Source organism: Erythrolamprus reginae, chromosome 5 (assembly GCF_031021105.1).
Source record: "Erythrolamprus reginae isolate rEryReg1 chromosome 5, rEryReg1.hap1, whole genome shotgun sequence".
NCBI lineage: Eukaryota > Metazoa > Chordata > Lepidosauria > Squamata > Dipsadidae > Erythrolamprus > Erythrolamprus reginae.
Window position 1 is genome coordinate 69,095,029 of NC_091954.1, and position 18,028 is coordinate 69,113,056.

Below are 18,028 nucleotides of genomic sequence, written 5' to 3' on the forward strand. Positions count from 1 at the left end.
ACCATCTTTTTTCTTTAATTATTGGTATTTTTTGCTTCTTGCGCATTTGCAGAAGCAAAATCACATCAGGGATGTGAGATTTCAGGGCATTTTTGCTTCCTGCGTGTATGCAGAAGCGAAATTGCGCTGGGGACGCACACATACGAGACTGTCCAAGCTGCACGCACAGCGCACTGGTAGCAATGTACGCAATCCACTCCTGAATTCTGACCTTTTTTAAAAATGAGGAATGATAAGAGGACTAGACATCGCACACAACTTATCTGTTCTAGACGATACTTCGGAGAAAAAGTATTCAACCCTAACCTGTTTTGTGGTCCATTCAACTTTCTGTCTCTGTATGGTTTCTATAGAAGCCAGACTCCTGTGCTCCTAAATGTACTTATTTACAGCTCCTCTCCCATTTGTATAGGATTCTTAATTGTTGGAACTTTATTTATTTTAATTTTATTTGTCATACAAATATAGTATTGTATTGTAGTATGTTTAACATAACGTAAGTATAAAGTAGAGATAAAAAAGATAAAAAAGACATTTGGACAGGAACGGTAGGCACAATGGTGCACTTATGCACGCCCCTTACAGACCTCTTAGAAAAGGGGAGAGGTCTATTGTAGATAATGTAAGGTTGAAGATTTTGGGATTGGGGGAAGAAACAACAGAGTCCGGTAGTGAATTGCAGGCACACTGGTAGCAGCAGGTAGGAGCTACTACCTGAATTCTGACCTTTTTTAAAAATGAGGAATGATAAGAGGACTAGACATCGCACACAACTTATCTGTTCTAGACGATACTTCGGAGAAAAATTATTCAACTCTAACCTGTTTTGTACTCCATTCAACTTTCTGTCTCTGTATGGTTTCTCTAGAAGCCAGGCTCCTATGCTCCTCATTGCCATAGATTAAATATAATAGCTACATGTGGCACAACCAAAGGTTTGATAACAATACTAGGAAACAATATTTTTGTCCTGTGAAATTTCATCTAGACAATTCTGATTATAAAAATGTCAGGGCTGTTCCTATTATTGATTGAGTAATTTGGATTTGAAACAAATATGGGGTTTTTTTAATTTCAAAGAATGCAGCGGGTCATTGGACAATTCTCACTGGCAACAAATTGATTATTGCTTTTTTTTTTTCTGAGAAAGAGAAGATCTCTGAAACTGCAGTGTCTAAAAGTCAGTGTGAACTCAAGCCCTAAGCAAATGAAAAGAATTGGATCTCAGTTGAACAATAGAAGCTGCAATAAATTCCAAGTGTTTTTCAAATGTCAGTCTCCATGTCCCCCTAGTAATATATGTTCAGTGAATCATGTGGCTGGCCTGAATCACACAATTACTTTCCTTATCACCCCTAGGGCATAGTTTGCATGCTAAAGAGGGAAAACAAGAGGCAGCTGATACGTCTGTTAAGGCAAACTGCGACAGGTTGCAGATACACAAGTAGTCTATTTCTGTGCTCATGCTTTGATTGTTCACTAGCCCTGCAGTTTTTAGTTAAAGATTGGTCAGCATGTTACACAGTGGCCTGGTACATAAATATACTATGCCATTCATTAAGCAATTAAAAGTAAATTGCCTCCATTTTGCTACCTATACTGCTGTACTAATTCAATTTTAGACAACAGATTCCTACATTGTTCACAACCATAACTTGGTCAAGAGATTTTTGCATATTGATAAAAATAATGACAAAAGAAAAATAAAACACACACATATTGCCTGTAAAAAAAACCCCATTCCTTTCAGATTGTTTCTATAGTAAGTTTTTATTTTATTTTATTTATTTATTTTCTCCAATACATAATACACATTGAAGAGAATAGATATGTAATAATATAAGTAAAGAAAAGAATAGAAGAAAAGATATAAAAGTATAGGTGAACATATTTGAAAAGAAGAAAAGGTAAATGAGATAAGGAGAGACAATTGGACAGGGGACGGAAGACTCACTGGTGCACTTATGCACGCCCCTTACTGACTTCTAAGAAACCTGGAGAGGTCAATCATGGATAGTCTAAGGGAAAAATGTTGGGGGTTGACACTACTGAGTCAGGTAATGAGTTCCACGCTTCGACAACTCGGTTGCTGAAGTCATATTTTTTACAGTTAAGTTTGGAGCGGTTAATATTAAGTTTGAATCTGTTGCGTGCTCTTGTGTTGTTGCAATTGAAGCTGAAGTAGTCATTGACAGGTAGAAGGTTGCAGCATATGATCTTGTGGGCAATACTTAGATCGTGTTTTAGGCGACGTAGTTCTAAGCTTTCTACAGGTTTTTTTTTTGTGGTAGTATATACTGTGTACAAGTGTACTTATTTACAGCGCCTCTCCCATTTGTATAGGATTCTTAATTGTTGGAACTTTATTTAAGAAAGCTCTTGACATACATTTTTTTGATTAAGAGTCACCTCATTGTGAGATAGTAGTTGAGGGCTTTAAAAATGGTTGCAAGGATGTTACACATATAGATATATTTTGTGTGTGAGCTTTGAGTTGCCTGTGTTATTTAAATTCTGATATCTCTGTTTAACAAAGCACTGTAATTTTCATGTATTTCCCATCTCAACATGTCAGTTAACAGTGCTGATATTTTCAATAATAATGGGAGGATGGGCTGTAGAAAATAGACCCTGGTCAATAGTTACTTGGTACAGTTAAATCCGTTTTCCATGCTCTAGAGATGGCATATGTCTCTCATACTAAAAGAAAAATTATTTTATCTCCTACCTTATTGCTCAGATTCTTTTAGATGCTTCTATTCCAATTCTTTAAGACTTTTTCATTACATGTAATAGTTTTTCCCAATCCAAGAAGAAAAGACAGTATCCTGCAGAGTTATTTATATTTGCCACTCCTTAACAAGCAAATGAAACAATCCACAATTCTTAAATTAAATGTGGACATTAGTAATAGCAGTTTAGCCCTATAGATTTCAGAAGCACTAGATAAATTATATAGTTACTGAAATTTACCAATATTATAAATAATCACAACTATGTTTGTAAAAATTATGACCACAATGCCCTCTGCTGGCTGACAAAAATGCAATCGTTTAAAATGAATATTCCTAACCAAAGCTGTTGAGACCTTTAAAAATGATACTGGAAATTAATTAATTAATTAATTAATTAATTAATTAATTAAGTCATTTGTTTGTTTGTTTATTTATTTATTTATTTATAATACACATTGAAGAGAATAGATATGTAATAATATAAGTAAAGAAAAGAATAGAAGAAAAGATATAAAAGTATAGGTGAACATATTTGAAAGGAAGAAAAGATAAATGAGATAAGGAGAGACCACTGGACAAGGGACGGAAGGCTCACTGGTGCACTTATGCACGCCCCTTACTGACCTCTAAGGAACCTGGAGAGATCAATCGTGGATAGTCTAAGGGAAAAATGTTGGGGGTTAGGGGTTGACACTACTGAGTCAGGTAATGAGTTCCACGCTTTGACAACTCGGTTGCTAAAGTCATATTTTTTACAGTCAGGAGCGGTTAATATTAAGTTTGAATCTGTTGCGGGCTCTTGTGTTGTTGCGGTTGAAGCTGAAGTAGTCATTGACAGGTAGAACGTTGCAGCATATGATCTTGTGGGCAATATTTAGATCGTGTTTTAGGCGACATAGTTCTAAGCTTTCTAGACCTAGGATTGATAGTCTGCTTTCGTAGGGTATTCTGTTTCGAGTGGAGGAGTGAAGGGCTCTTCTGGTGAAGTATCCTGGTTAACCAATGTTGATTTCCGTAATGGATAGTGACATTTTTTTTGTAAATGTCAGAAAAGTACAACAATTCTCAGAATTGTTTTAACAAACTTGATAATCAGAGTACCGGACAGTTAGGTTTTAGCCTACTGTGGCAGAAAAAATGGAGGGTAGGATGACTAGCCTTGTTAAAATTAACTTAATATGGACATGTTCACACATTTTCCCACATATTCACATGGTTCTCTTGGTAACAACATGCAGACACTTTACTATGCTGCCTTCTATTGTCTGTGTATATTGGCCAATATACCTCAGATTTCTTAGACGTATCCTATCTAAATATTTGCCAGGGCCATCGCTAATAATTTTTTGAGATCAGCCTAGTTTGTCTAGGGTTGCTATTTTGTATGATGCTAATGGACCAAGGCTTGATTATATCCTGCATTACAACTCTTTTGGAATCTATCATATTGAATTCAGAAAATATTCTTTTGATAGAGTGCTAAATCCATGTCCAAATATATCCTGGCCAACAGACCATATAATAGGTGTAGAAGAGGTTTGTGGCCAGTAGTTGTTGTGGTTAGCTCTGGCCCAGCTCCTTCCCCAAGGACTGTGGATGTGGGGGAGACATCCACATGCTGCAGGCCTGTTTTTCCCCCCGGTGGAATCTGATGATGAAGGCTCCTCTGACCAAGAAGACATGAGTGACAGGGAGGAGGAGAGTGTGGCAGACAGCTCAGAAGGAGATCAATTATCTAGCTCCTCCTTGGATTCAGAACAAGAGTTAATGATACAGCCACGCATGAGGAGAGCGATGCATAGGCAACAACTGAGAGATTATTATCAAAGAAAATGAGGCCACCTGTGGTTGGGTGGGGCTGTGGTCATTAGTGAGGCTGCTATAAATAGCAGCCTGTGGGTTTGGCCATTGTGGAGGATTATCTGACCGTTGTGTTTCATGACTGCTTTGCTGACTTTGACCTTTTGTGTGCTGATTTTTCCCCGCTTTGAAACTAAAGCAGAGCAAAGTGTGTTTCACTTTGTGAAAGAAGAAGGCTGTGAATTGCCTCACAGCTGCAAGCTAAGTATCACAGAACTGATAAGGGACTTGTACAAATTACCAGTTTGTTTGGAGACGAGTGCTCTTTGCTATACCAAAAGAGGGCTTCGTTTATTTGAATTTTCGGTATAAAGAACATTGTTTTGAATTTTCAAACGTGTGTGTGTGTCTGAAATTGTATCTGTGCATTTTCGGGAGGATTCTACCAGAGAGCTTGAACAATAGTGAGCTTTAAATCCCATTGCTACCAGTTTGCAAAACTGGGCTGAACCAGGACAACCCACTGCTGGTTGTAGCAGGAAGTTGAAGGAAGTTTTCTTGCCCAGGGCATTGAGGGATCTCCTCCTTCTTTCTTACCTCCCATGTGCTTCATCATTTTGTTTTTCAGTTATCCAATCATTGTGTGACGATATAACAGTTACAATGAGTACTGCCCTAATATTACAGTGATAGCTAGGTGACACTAAAAGTTATCTACAACAGGTCATAGGTATCTGATTTGTCCCCTCAAGCAGCATGAAAATTCTTCATCCCAGCCTGCAATTATTCCATTGTGTTCAAAACATTAAACACAACAACTGATGGGGTCCCCTAAAAAAAATATAATTTTCACTAAAATTGGCACTTGGTGAGAAGGGAAACAAACCCAGGGAAATCTACCTTTCCTTAATTTGTCCTGTATTCAAATGATAAAGTTAAGAGTACTTACTGCCTTCATTCTTATGGTAGATTAGCATTCTTCAATAGGTTGGTTAATATAATCTATCTTGGCATGCTACTCTACTAACTGAAGGATGGAAGATAGCATTTCAATATGGTATGTTGTTCTACCAGTGTGTTTCAACCGCCCGTAATTACAGGGTAATTAGTCCAGGAAGACACACACCACACGATAAAAGGAAAACCCAGAAGTTTTTATAAACAGAACAACAGAAACAGCTCCCTTTTAAAATGCCAAAGGGATTTTCTGGTACACACAAGGCACAGGTTAAATGCAATCCAATTGCTCACCCAATAACTAGGAAATTGAGTCCAATTCTAAAGTCCAGAGAGTGCCCACACAATCTTGAAAAGTACAAAAACCACGATCTTGATGAAACAATGATCAGATAAACTGCCGTGAGGCTAAAACCCCAAGCCACACTTTTATCTGTAGCACTAATTACAGCAGCCCCACCCAACCACAGATGGCCTCATTTTCTCTTATAATAATCCTTCAGTTGTGGTCTCCTATGCATCACTCTACGCATGCTTTGATGTGTCATTAATTCTTGTTCAGAATCCAGTGATGATACAGATGATTGATCTCCTCCTGGGCTGCCTGCCAAACTCCCCTCTTCCCTGTCACTCACGCTTCCTTGGTCAGAGGAGGCTTTGTCGGCAGATTCCATCGGGAGCAAAACAGGCCTGCGGCATGTGGATGTTTCCCCCACATCCACCTGCACATTCCTTGGGGCAGGAGCTGGGCCAGAGCTAACCACAACAGTATGTGTTCTCACTGAATCCTATTAAATCATTGATGAATTTGCTGAACAAATGTAGGTTTGCCCTCAATTTTCTATAATGAAGGCAAATGCAAGTGTTCCAAATGTAAATATTACCAAATAATATATTGTCTGTTGTGCTGAGTTTTTAAAAAATTATTCATTAACAACAACAACAACAACAAATACAAATCTTCATTGAAATTTATTTTCATTGGACAAATGAGTAATGAAGTAAATAATCCTCTCAAATGAAAAGATTATTATACAAAATTTGGAGAACCTCTACAATATTATTGTTTCTGGAAGTATGGAAATCCATTGAATGAAATGAGAACGTTTTCCTATCTGATGATTGCAAAAATATACAAGACAAAGCTACAAATTTTGCTACCGTAACTGCGTTCCTGACCGTTCCTGTAGGAGCCCATCACTTTGCAAACCCGCATGGCGCGGGAGCAGTGATGGGCTCCTACAGGAACGGTCAGGAACGCAGTTACGGTAGCAAAATTTGTAGCTCCATCCCAGAGCACCCAATTTGCACTGAAAGATGTTGAAACAAAATGCATAAGCCACACCCACAGTGTGGTAGTAAAAATTTGGGTAGCCCATCACTGCGCGGGAGGAAGCGAACCAGCAGCGAAGTAACTTAGAATTCACCCCTGCCATAGCACGGCATAGACTTTTGATATGCAGCTTTCAGGAAACTGTTTTATTTTTATACAATGATTTTTTAATTTACTTTTAAGTCCTTTGTACTTAATCTTCATATGTATCCTATGTTTGTTTATAATATTCTGTTGCTATGTATGCATATATGCATGTATGTATGTATAAAATATGTATGTATAGGTGTTATGTGCATATATTCTTTTTATATCTAATTTGATTAATATTTTATATTATTTCCATTATATTTTCTAAGAGTTGCTTACTAAAAGTTCAACTTTATGTTCCTTGTCTCTAGTTAATCCTGTACTTTTTCAATTTTACATTATTATTACATTTGGTCTTTTATTTGTATTCATTCAATTATTCCTTTATTTTTTTTAATTTCTGATTTGACATCTGTCATTTTTTCTAAATCAACATCTTTACAGTATTCCATCTTATGAGACTCATTTAAAGCAGGCAATACAGAACCTACAGATTTGTTCTCCAAAGGATTAAAAAAATGTTGCTATCTTAGGTAGAAAATTCTTTAAACTACCAATGATAAACTGTTCCAGAATCTGCAAACTATATTCTGGTTTATAGCAGGATACCAGTAAGCACATTGTATGTTTGTGTTTGTGAGGCACAGAATTGAAAACTTGGACTGTTTCCCAAAAGGACTGAAACATTTCCAACTTAATATATTCTTTATCCCATTCATTTTCTTCCTAATCTGTGGTGTTCATTGGGTTACAATAATACAATCAAAGATCTGAGTCTAACTGAATTTCAATCCTGTGATGAACAAATATAAAGAAATTTCATCCCTTTACGCTTTCTTCTTTTACCAACAATCAAATAAGAAGCAACAAATTATATTGGTGATGCCATACCTGTAGAATACCTTTTTAATTTAATTTTTAAAAAACACAACACAAAAGGGGGGAAAATGAAAGCAAAGAAGAATGTATGCATGACATACTATTCTGAGTCATATGTCTAAAATATATCACGCAGAGTTGATCTGAATGGCTTTTACAGATGGGCTTATAAAGCTTTGGCAGAATAGGCCTTTGTAACTTCTAGAATCTGATGCCCAGTCTATTAAATGCAGACTTGAAAGAAAGCAATGAATGATGAGCAGAAAGTGTGAGTTCAGCTGCCTGGCAATAAACAGTAGATGGCAGAGCTCCAACGAGTGAACAGCTACTGACATTTCCACTGGCCAGCAATATAAAGTCACATACAGGATTATATAGAAGGAGACAATAATCTTCTGATCGAGTTTCTCTGCTTTTCCAGAAAGCTAAATTGTTGAAGATGAGACTCTGTATTCTGTCCACTTCAGTTTGTCTGTTGCCAAGAGGAGCTTTTGCATTTATTATTATTATTATGAATAATTATTTGGCATTTTCTTGGGAATGTTTGGCACTGGAAAGTGCTTAACATCTTAGACAAAGAATTTTGTTTGGAACCTTTCATCACTGGTGACTAGCTGTTTGGTAAATAGTTCATAAATAATACTCCAATATAACTTTCTGGTAGAAAATTCATTACAGAATTGATTGAAATGTGTTAAAATATTGTACGCAAATATGATTCCTAAAATACAGAATTTGTCATTTTGTGAAGTTTATTGACCATGGAGAGAAATCAAATAAAAATGGAAAGAAATGTATCTTCAAAATGCTTAAGAATTGATTAAAATTTGTTATTCATCTTTTGAAATACAGTATCTTTAAATTTGAGAAAGGTGAAGATGGGACAATATGTTTCAATATGGTCTTAATGTTAAATTTAAGAATTGCATCGTAGCTGTGAACATCCTTGAAAAGGATAATCACACCTGGGCAAGGATTATTTTGTGAAGTTTATTGACCCTGGAGCTCAGCAAAGAGAGAAATCATATAAAAATGGAAAGAAATGTATCTTCCAAATGCTTAGGAATTGATTACAATTTGTTATTCATCTTTGGAAATATCTTTAAATTTGAGAAAGGGGAAGATGGAACAATGTGGTCTTAATGTTAAATTTAAGAATTGCATTGTGCCTGTGGACATCCTTGAAAAGGATAATCACACCTGGGCAATGATTATTGAAGTAATTTTAAAAAGTAATGGAAAAGAGATTTATTTTCTGGAAATGCATTAAAAGGATAGGCAACACCTAGGACAGTGATGGTGAATCTATGGCACGGGTGCCACAAGTGACACGCGGAACCATATCTGCTGTCACGCAAGCTGTTGCCCTAGCTCAGCTCCAACATGCACGTGTGTGCTGGTCAGCTGATTTTTGGCTCACACAGAGGGTATTTTTGGCTTCCACAGAACCTCCAGGTTCTGGAGGATGGGGGAGGGCGTTTTTACCCTCTCCTGGCTCCACAGAAGCATTTTGAGCTTGGGGAGGGCGAAAAACAAGCCTACTGGGCCCACCAGAAGTTGGGAAATAAGCCATTTCCAACTTCCAGAGGGCTTCTGTTTCCGCCCTCCCACACATTGAATTGTGGGTGTGGGCACCTGTGCATGCATGATAGCGCAAGCCCACACTCTTTTGGCACCCAAGGGAAAAAAGGTTCGCCATCACTGACTTAGGATCTAGCTAATTCTGTCCTATTAGGAGAAAAGTCAGAGATAGTCTGTTCTGTGTGTGTATGTTTGAGAAGAAGCTAAATGAAGCAACCTCGATTAACAATCTTTTAGACAAAGAGGTAGACAGAGACAGAGTATATAATTAAATCTCTATCTCTACTTGCTCTTTATGGTCAGTAAGTCATGAGTAGGTCATAAAGTTTCTGTGCCACTGGATTTAGAGCTCTAACAAGAGAACATTTAACTTCAGTCAAGAATTTTACGTTCATCACTAGAGGGATTTTCCCCACATTTTGCACTGCATATCGTCCAATCTAAACAAGATGTGGTTATTTGGAATCTCCAAACTCATTTAAGAAATTCAAGTATTTTTGCTGATCAGATAGATTTGTTGTTGTAGAAATATCTAGTATATATTACTATGTAAAAGTTAAAAAATTGGGGCTGTTTGTTATAAACTTATGATACTGTGCTAAAAAGAGTGGGAAGTCAATGCTTTTTTCTTTTTTCCTTTTCCCCTAAACTTTTTCCTTTTTCCTTCTTTACTTTCCCATTATTTTTATTTGTCTCTGTATTTTGTATTTTGATAAATTATAAAAAGAAAAGAAATTCAGAAGGAAGTATTTCTTAAATACCACAAATTAAATTGGATCATATTCAGTATTTTTGTTGAAAACATTTTGGATGACTGGTGAAACCACAATACAAAATTTTGTGGCAAGTTAATGTTAATTGAACTTTTGTTCACCAGCACCTGTAGGCTGATCTCAATACAATTAAGAAACAACCAATTTCCTATCAAAATCTGCACCAAACATCAATCAATAGTGCATAGTAGTACCATATGAAGATGAATTTAGTAAACGTTCCACAGCTTCAGATTTCTCTTTCTTTCAAGGTTTATCAAAATCTGGAGTGGTGTATGTTCAAAAAAAAATTCATTTGAAATAAAATGAAACAGAAATGTATTAGCAAACAAATTATTTTTATTATTTTTAATATGTTGTTGAATTCTGAAGATTTATAAAAGATGTATCTAGGACTGAATAGGAGACAAAATTAAATACACAAATGTTTATATTGCATTTTTTTCGTAACACATATTTTCTGCATGTGCCTTTTAAATATACACCCTCCCATTTGAGCTAAATTTCAAAATGGATTTCAGTCGTTCTCGCTGAAATGTCAACTAGATAAATGTTTTAGCACCACAGCCCTGTAAAGTTTACTTAAAAGTGCACTTTCATCCTGAGAAAATAATTATAGGATTGGGGTTTCGGCGTTTTCATTAAAATGTCCTGGGTTTTATAGAAACCTAGGAAGTCCCGTCCCCCCCCCCTGTGTACTGCTAGGGCTACATCACTAGAAAATTAATGAATGTGCAAACTGGAATGTATGCATATGAAAAGGAAAATAAAAGGTCATCCTTATGCATCCCTCTCGAGAATGGAAATGGCTCCCACCCTCTTTCACTCATTGTGCCCTTTCAGAATAGCTTTTGGTGCCAGAGTGAAGGTTCCCAGAACTTTGTCCTTCTACGAGTCTTTCTTCAGCATTATTACTCACTGAAATTCACACAAGTCCAGCACTAACCTTCAGCTTTCTTACTTCATTTTCTTACAAAACCAACCTAATTCAGGCTTAAAAGTTACATCCCAAGAGTGACTATCTCGTTTCATAGGCTATGGTAACCTTTGGGGTAGTTGCTGCTTAGAGTAGACAAGTACTGGCTTCTGATTTATTGGTGAAATAAAATAATGGTTGCTTAATTATTGTCTGCTTAATGGTGTCCCCTTGGAAACAAGAGGTCTTGAACCTCTTTCAGAACCCTTTGAGAGTGATTTTTGTCACACTTGGCAACTGTCCCGTCTTTCCTTTATACTTGTGAATGCTCTCTCAGGTCCTCTCATAGGCCCCTTAAGATGCCTGTGAAAAAGAGCCATGTGCACTGATCAGAGCTGTCCTTTCTGCTAAACAAGGATGATCAGCCTGGGATATTTAAAACAAGCCAGTTACTGACTTCTGCACTTTATTTGAGTTGCAGTTCTAAGGATTAAACTCTAATGATGGAATGGAATGAATGAAAATAAAAGACTTTTTCATCTTCTAATTCATATTTAAAGATCTACTTGTAGACAAAAAGAAGGGAACAGAGTTCAATAGAACAGCCCCCTTTCCCACTTTGGATGCAAAAAAGTCCCAGTTTCAATCTTTAGCATCCCCAGTTTTTTTTAAAAAGGGGGGGGGGTTGTAAATGAGAGGAAAACTCTGCTGTTCTGGGAGGGTGGGTGAGAGAGAGAGAGAGAGAGACTGAGAGGATCCCACGGAAGTAATCTGCACAAGTTTGGATCTGTATGTGTATACACACACACACATGTCCAAGAATACCTACCATGAGCCGGGATGGCGCAGCAGGTAGAGTGCAATACTGCAGGCCACTGAAGTTGACTGTAGATCTGTAGGTCAGCAGTTCAAATCTCAAGGTTGACTCAGCCTTCCACCCTTCCGAGGTGGGTAAAATGAGGACCTGGATTGTGGGGGCAATATGCTGGCTCTGTTAAAAAGTGCTATTTCTGACATGTTGTAAGCCACCCTGAGTCTAAGGAGAAGGGCGGCATAAATATCGAATCAACCAACCAACCAACCAATCAATAATAAGCACTGTAGGCAGTCTCTTCAACAGTGAGGTAGCAAGAAATGCCCACATCTCACCATCACTCCGCAGACTGCATTGGCTACCGATCAGTTTCCGGGCACAATTCAAAGTGTTGGTTATGACCTATAAAGCCCCACATGGCACAGGACCAGATTATCTCCGAGACCGCCTTCTGCCATACAAATCCCAGCGACTGGTGAGGTCCCACAGAGTTGGCCTCCTTAGGGTCCCGTCGACCAAACAATGTCAGTTGGCGGGACCTAAGGGAAGAGCCTTCTCTGTGGGAGCCCCGGCCCTCTGGAATCAACTCCCCGCAGAGATTCGCACTGCCTTTCCCTCCTTGCCTTCCGAAAGAGCTTAAAAACTCATCTTTGCCACTTGGGACTCTTAGATCTTCCCCTTACCACTGAATGCCTTAAGTATGATTGCTGAATGTTTGGTTAATAAGTTATTTTTTTTAGGTTATTCTTCTCTTTTAATTGTTTTTAATATTGTAGTACTAATTGGATTATATTACTGTTCTGTTTTTATATATGCTGTGAGCTGCCCTGAGTCCTCGGAGAGGGGCGGCATACAAATCCAAATAAATAAATAAGTAAGTAAGTAAGTAAGTAAGTAAGTAAGTAAGTAAGTAAGTAAGTAAGTAAGTAAATAAGTAAATAAGTAAATAAACAAATAAACAAATAAACAAATAAATAAACAAATAAATAAACAAATAAAATAAATAAAATAAATAAAATAAATAAAATAAATAAAATAAATAAAAAGTAAAACATGCTATGTACGTTTGCATACATGTATTCAATTCCCCCCTCCTCTCTCTTTTTGTCTCCTGTTTTTAGACTGTCCTTTTCCCACAATATATTTATTTATTTATTTATTTATTTATTTATTAATCAGATTTGTATGCCGCCCCTCTCTGCAGACTCGGGGAGGCTCACAGCAACAACAGTACAATGTAAACAAATCTAATATTTAAGTTTAAGTTAATTTAAAACCCCAATTTAAAAACCAATCATACATACTAGCATACCATGCATAAATTTTATAAGCCTAGGGGGAGGGAAAGTATCAATTCCCCCATGCCTGACGACAGAGGTGGGTTTTAAGGAGCTTACGAAAGGCTAGGAGGGTGGGGGCAACTCTGATATCTGGGGGGAGTTGGCTCCAAAGGGTCGGGGCCGCCACAGAGAAGGCTCTTCCCCGGGTCCCAGCAAACGACATTGTTTAGTTGACGGGACCAGGAGAAGGCCAACTCTGTGGGACCTAACTGGTCGCTGGGATTTGTGCGGCAGAAGGCGGTCCCGGAGATATTCTGGTCCGGTGCCATGAAGGGCTTTATAGGTCATAACCAACACTTTGAATTGTGACCGGAAACTGATCGGCAACCAATGCAGACTGCGGAGTGTTGGTGTGACATTGGCGTATTTAGAAAAGCCCATGATAGCTCTCGCAGCTGCATTCTGCACGATCTGAAGTTTCCGAACACTTTTCAAAGGTAGCCCCATGTAGAGAGCAACTGGTGCACCAGGCGAAACTGGGCAAACGCCCCCCCCCCCGCCACAGCTGAAAGATGTTTCTCTAATGTGAGCTGTGGATCGAGGAGGACGCCCAAGTTGCGGACCCTCTCTGAGGGGGTTAGTGATTCCCCCCCCCAGGGTAATGGACAGACAGATGGAATTGTCCTTGGGAGGCAAAACCCACAGCCACTCCGTCTTATCAGGGATAATATACCAACATTCATCTAGTGATCAAGATATTTATATGCTAAGTTCTCAAGCTGCTTTTTTATATCACTTCTAATGATTGCTGGGAATATTTTTTTTCTTGGATTAGAGTATATGCCTGTGTTCGATATAAGTGGCAAGAAAATCAAACCCTTAAGATATTGCTGTTCCCAACAACATAGGCAGTGTGGTCAGGTCACAGTTTGCTCATGTACCTTGTGCCACATCGTAATCAAGTTCCATATTTCCTACCGCGAATGAATAATGGAAGAAAACTCAACTGAGGGCTCCTTTTTTCTATTTGTACTTTAGAGTGTCAGGATCTTGACAGTAGTTAGTTTTGACAGTGCCAATTGCCTGTTTAAAACAAGTGAGTCATAACATCTCTTTACTCATAAATCAAGCAATGAACAATTAAATAATGAGCCTTGTGAATCAGGAACATGAATGGGAGGAAAAATAATTCAGTGGGCAACCACATGGGTTCTGCCTGATTTTGCATGAATTGACATCTACCAAACAAAACATCTGCTGCTCAAAGATCTATTCATTTATCAAAATTTATATGCCATTCATCAGAACATGGTATAATAATTTTACTTTCTATTGGTATTCAGCTTTTATTAAACCCCTTAAGTGAAAAACTGATTTAATATTGGCAAATCTCCTGCAATGCAATATAGATAACACTTATATTCTGGTTTACTCATTGAATATGATGTATAAACAAATATAATTTCTAAAACTCAGGGGAGATAACAAGGGCGTCATCAATTCTGTCACTTCTGGGTCCAAGTGGTCCTTAAAACAATATCAATGCAGAGCTGGTATAAATTGCGGGACACAGAATTACTAAAATAAATGGTGTTTTTTTTTTGAACTGCTACTTTATTATAGTGCTAGGTGCTCTGCTCTTTTTTTAGGGCAGTTCGAGGCAGTGGATGGTGAAGAAAACCATTTAAACTGTCATTTCAGTTAAACATAAAGAAAATAGCAAAATCTGAAAAAAATACTCCACTATTAACCGTGCATATTTTAAAGTGCCCACTATGAAGAGTCATACTTCCAGAGACCTATTTGGGTCCAGAAAATTCCTAGTGGCTCCCTTTGATATTTTGAGAGGACTACCAGGGATGAACCAGGATGTCATTCACAAACATCACAAAAACCTGTCAAATCACTTTCAGGGTTCTCCACCCATCCACTACCTCGAACTGGATTTTGAGGTGTATTTCTAGAAGTGAAAACTTTCTGCCTAAGAGGGTAATTTTACTCCCACTCATCTCATACCAATCTCCACCTATATAACCCAAGTAAATGCTTTACCAGACAAAAATGAAATAACAAAAGATCTATCTCACAATCAAAATCCACATATAACACTTCATGCACAGCCCCAGAAGCCCCAAACAGCCTTGCACCTTTACTCTGATATTGGGTCAACTTGTTTCCCATTTATAAAACTAATAAACTCCTTCAACCCCCCCTCCCGAAACCTTTCATATTTAGCAATAGTATGAGCCAGTTGTGCTCAAAGAGCCACACTGACTGAGTCTAAACCAACCATTTATGATGGCTTCTTTCTCCCTTCTATCTGCTCTATCTCCTCCATCTGCTACAATTATCTCAACACATCACTCCCAAACATAGTGATAAAGAACAAGGTTGTCACTTTCCAAAGTGTCCAAAGACGGGCTACAAGAATGGTGGAAGGTCGTAAGCATAAAACGTATCAGGAAAGACTTAATGAACTCAATCTGTATAATTTGGAGGACAGAAGGAAAAGGGGGGAGATGATCGAAACATTTAAATATGTTAAAGGGTTAAATAAGGTCCAGGAGGGAAGTGTTTTTAATAGGAAAGTGAACACAAGAACAAGGGGACACAATCTGAAGCTAGTTGGGGGAAAGATCAAAAGCAACATGAGAAAATATTATTTTACTGAAAAAGTAGTGGATCCTTGGAACAAACTTCCAGCAGACGTGGTGGATAAATCCACAGTAACTGAATTTAAACATGCCTGGGATAAACATATATCCATCCTAAGATAGAATACAGAAAATAGTATAAGGGCAGACTAGATGGACCATGAGGTCTTTTTCTGCCGTCAAACTTCTATGTTTCTATGTTTCCTCCAATTTCCTTATCCTACTCACCCAAACATGCTTTCTTTAATATCTGAAGAAGGCATGATGAAGTTATCTAGCCATTGCACATTGGTCTTGAATCACAGTAATGGTAAAATCATGGTAATGGACAAAACATTTTGGCAAAGCATTGCAATAAATTTCAGTGGTCCTGTAACACTCAGACCAATGTATTAGTTGCAAAATCACATTCAGCTACTGTGTGCTGAGCAAAGCAAGGATAGATAAGTTCAGTCTCACACATGAAATTGTTCATTTTTTATTCTTCAGCTGTGCAACAGTCTATAATTGTTTCCCTTGATGTTTTCATAATCTATCCATCTCTGTTCTCCAAGACCAACCATAATAATTCACAATACATACTTTTTTCCTCTCCACTCACCTTCATTTACTAATCTGTTAGTGGCAGCAGCAGTAGTAGTAGCAGCAAGTTACCATCATATCCACACTGACCAAGAATCTTTTGCGTACTACCAGTTATTTCATTTCTTGCTTCTAATGTTCTCATTCACATAGGACTTTTTCTTTCTCTTTCATTCCCACCTTTCTGTCGCACCAGTGCTTCCTTGGCTTACTTAACTCCTATATTCTTTATCCCTGAACATGGAAATTGGTAATAGTAAGCCATCCAGAGTTGGCCATATTATTAATTAATTAATATTAATCAATATATTAATTAGATTTCTAGACCTTTCTCCATAGACTCAGGGTGGCTTACAAAACAGGAATAAATACAAAAAGAACATGTAAGTTATGTCATCTAGTGTCTATACCTTGCCTAGGTAGTATAGTATTCAACGCTTAGTTTATTTATTTATTTTTATTAATTAGATTTGTATGCCACCCCTCTCCGTAGTTGTAATGATCTTGGGTCACTATGATGACATTTGGAAGCTTTGGAACTTTCCACATTGATAGGATTGAAATTTCAGATTAGCTATGAAATTTTGGACATTACAAGATACGGTTAATAAAAACCAACATCTTTTATGTGTTAACATAAAAATTGCTACCAGAACATTGTCTATAATTACTATTATCACATCCTTTGCTAAGCACATTGGGTTACAAGAGTATTCTACAGTTCTTGGTCTGCAGCTGCAGTCTCTGTATCTTTCCATTTATGGTTGGTGTTTTTCAGATCTTCCTGAAATGTTTGGCCAAATGTTTATTTGGTCTTCCTCTTTTTCTCTGACCATCTGGTGGTATCCAGATTACAGTCTTTGCTGAACCTTGCTCACTTGTATGGAGCATGTTCAGTGAAGTGTTTTCTGGTAGATAATATTGCTTTATATACTGCATTGCTTACATTGTTCTGAGAGTACGTGTCTAGTTCTGGCAGATAAACTTTAAAAGGGACAGGGAGAAGTTGGTGAGTTCAGAGAACTAACAATATTTTATTTTATTTATTTATTTTTATTTATTTATTTTGTCCAATACACAATACATATTGAAGAGAATAGACATGAAGTATTATATATAAAGAAAAGATATAAAAATAGAGGAGAAGATATATGAAAGGAAGAAAAGATATATGATATATGAGATAAGGAGAGACAATTGGAACAGGGGACGAAAGGCACAGTAGTGCACTTATGTACGTCCCTTACTGACCTCTTAGGAACCTGGAGAGGTCAATCGTGGATAGTCTAAGGGAGAAATGTTGGGGGTTAGGGGTTGACATTACTGAGTCCGGTAATGAGTTCCACGCTTTGACAACTCGATTGCTAAAGTCATATTTTTTTACAGTCAAGCTTGGAGCGATTAATATTAAGTTTGAATTTGTTGCGTGCTCTTGTGTTGTTGCGGTCGAAGCTGAAGTAGTCATTGAAAAAGGCACTGGAAACTAACCTCTGTGACAGATAGTTAAAACAGCTAGACACCTTTAGCTTTCAAAAGAGAAGACTGGGGAAATTGTCTTCAAAAATGAAAATGTGCAAGAGAAGAAGAAACTGAGGATAGGGCAAGAACCAAGAATTTAAAATTACAAAACATGA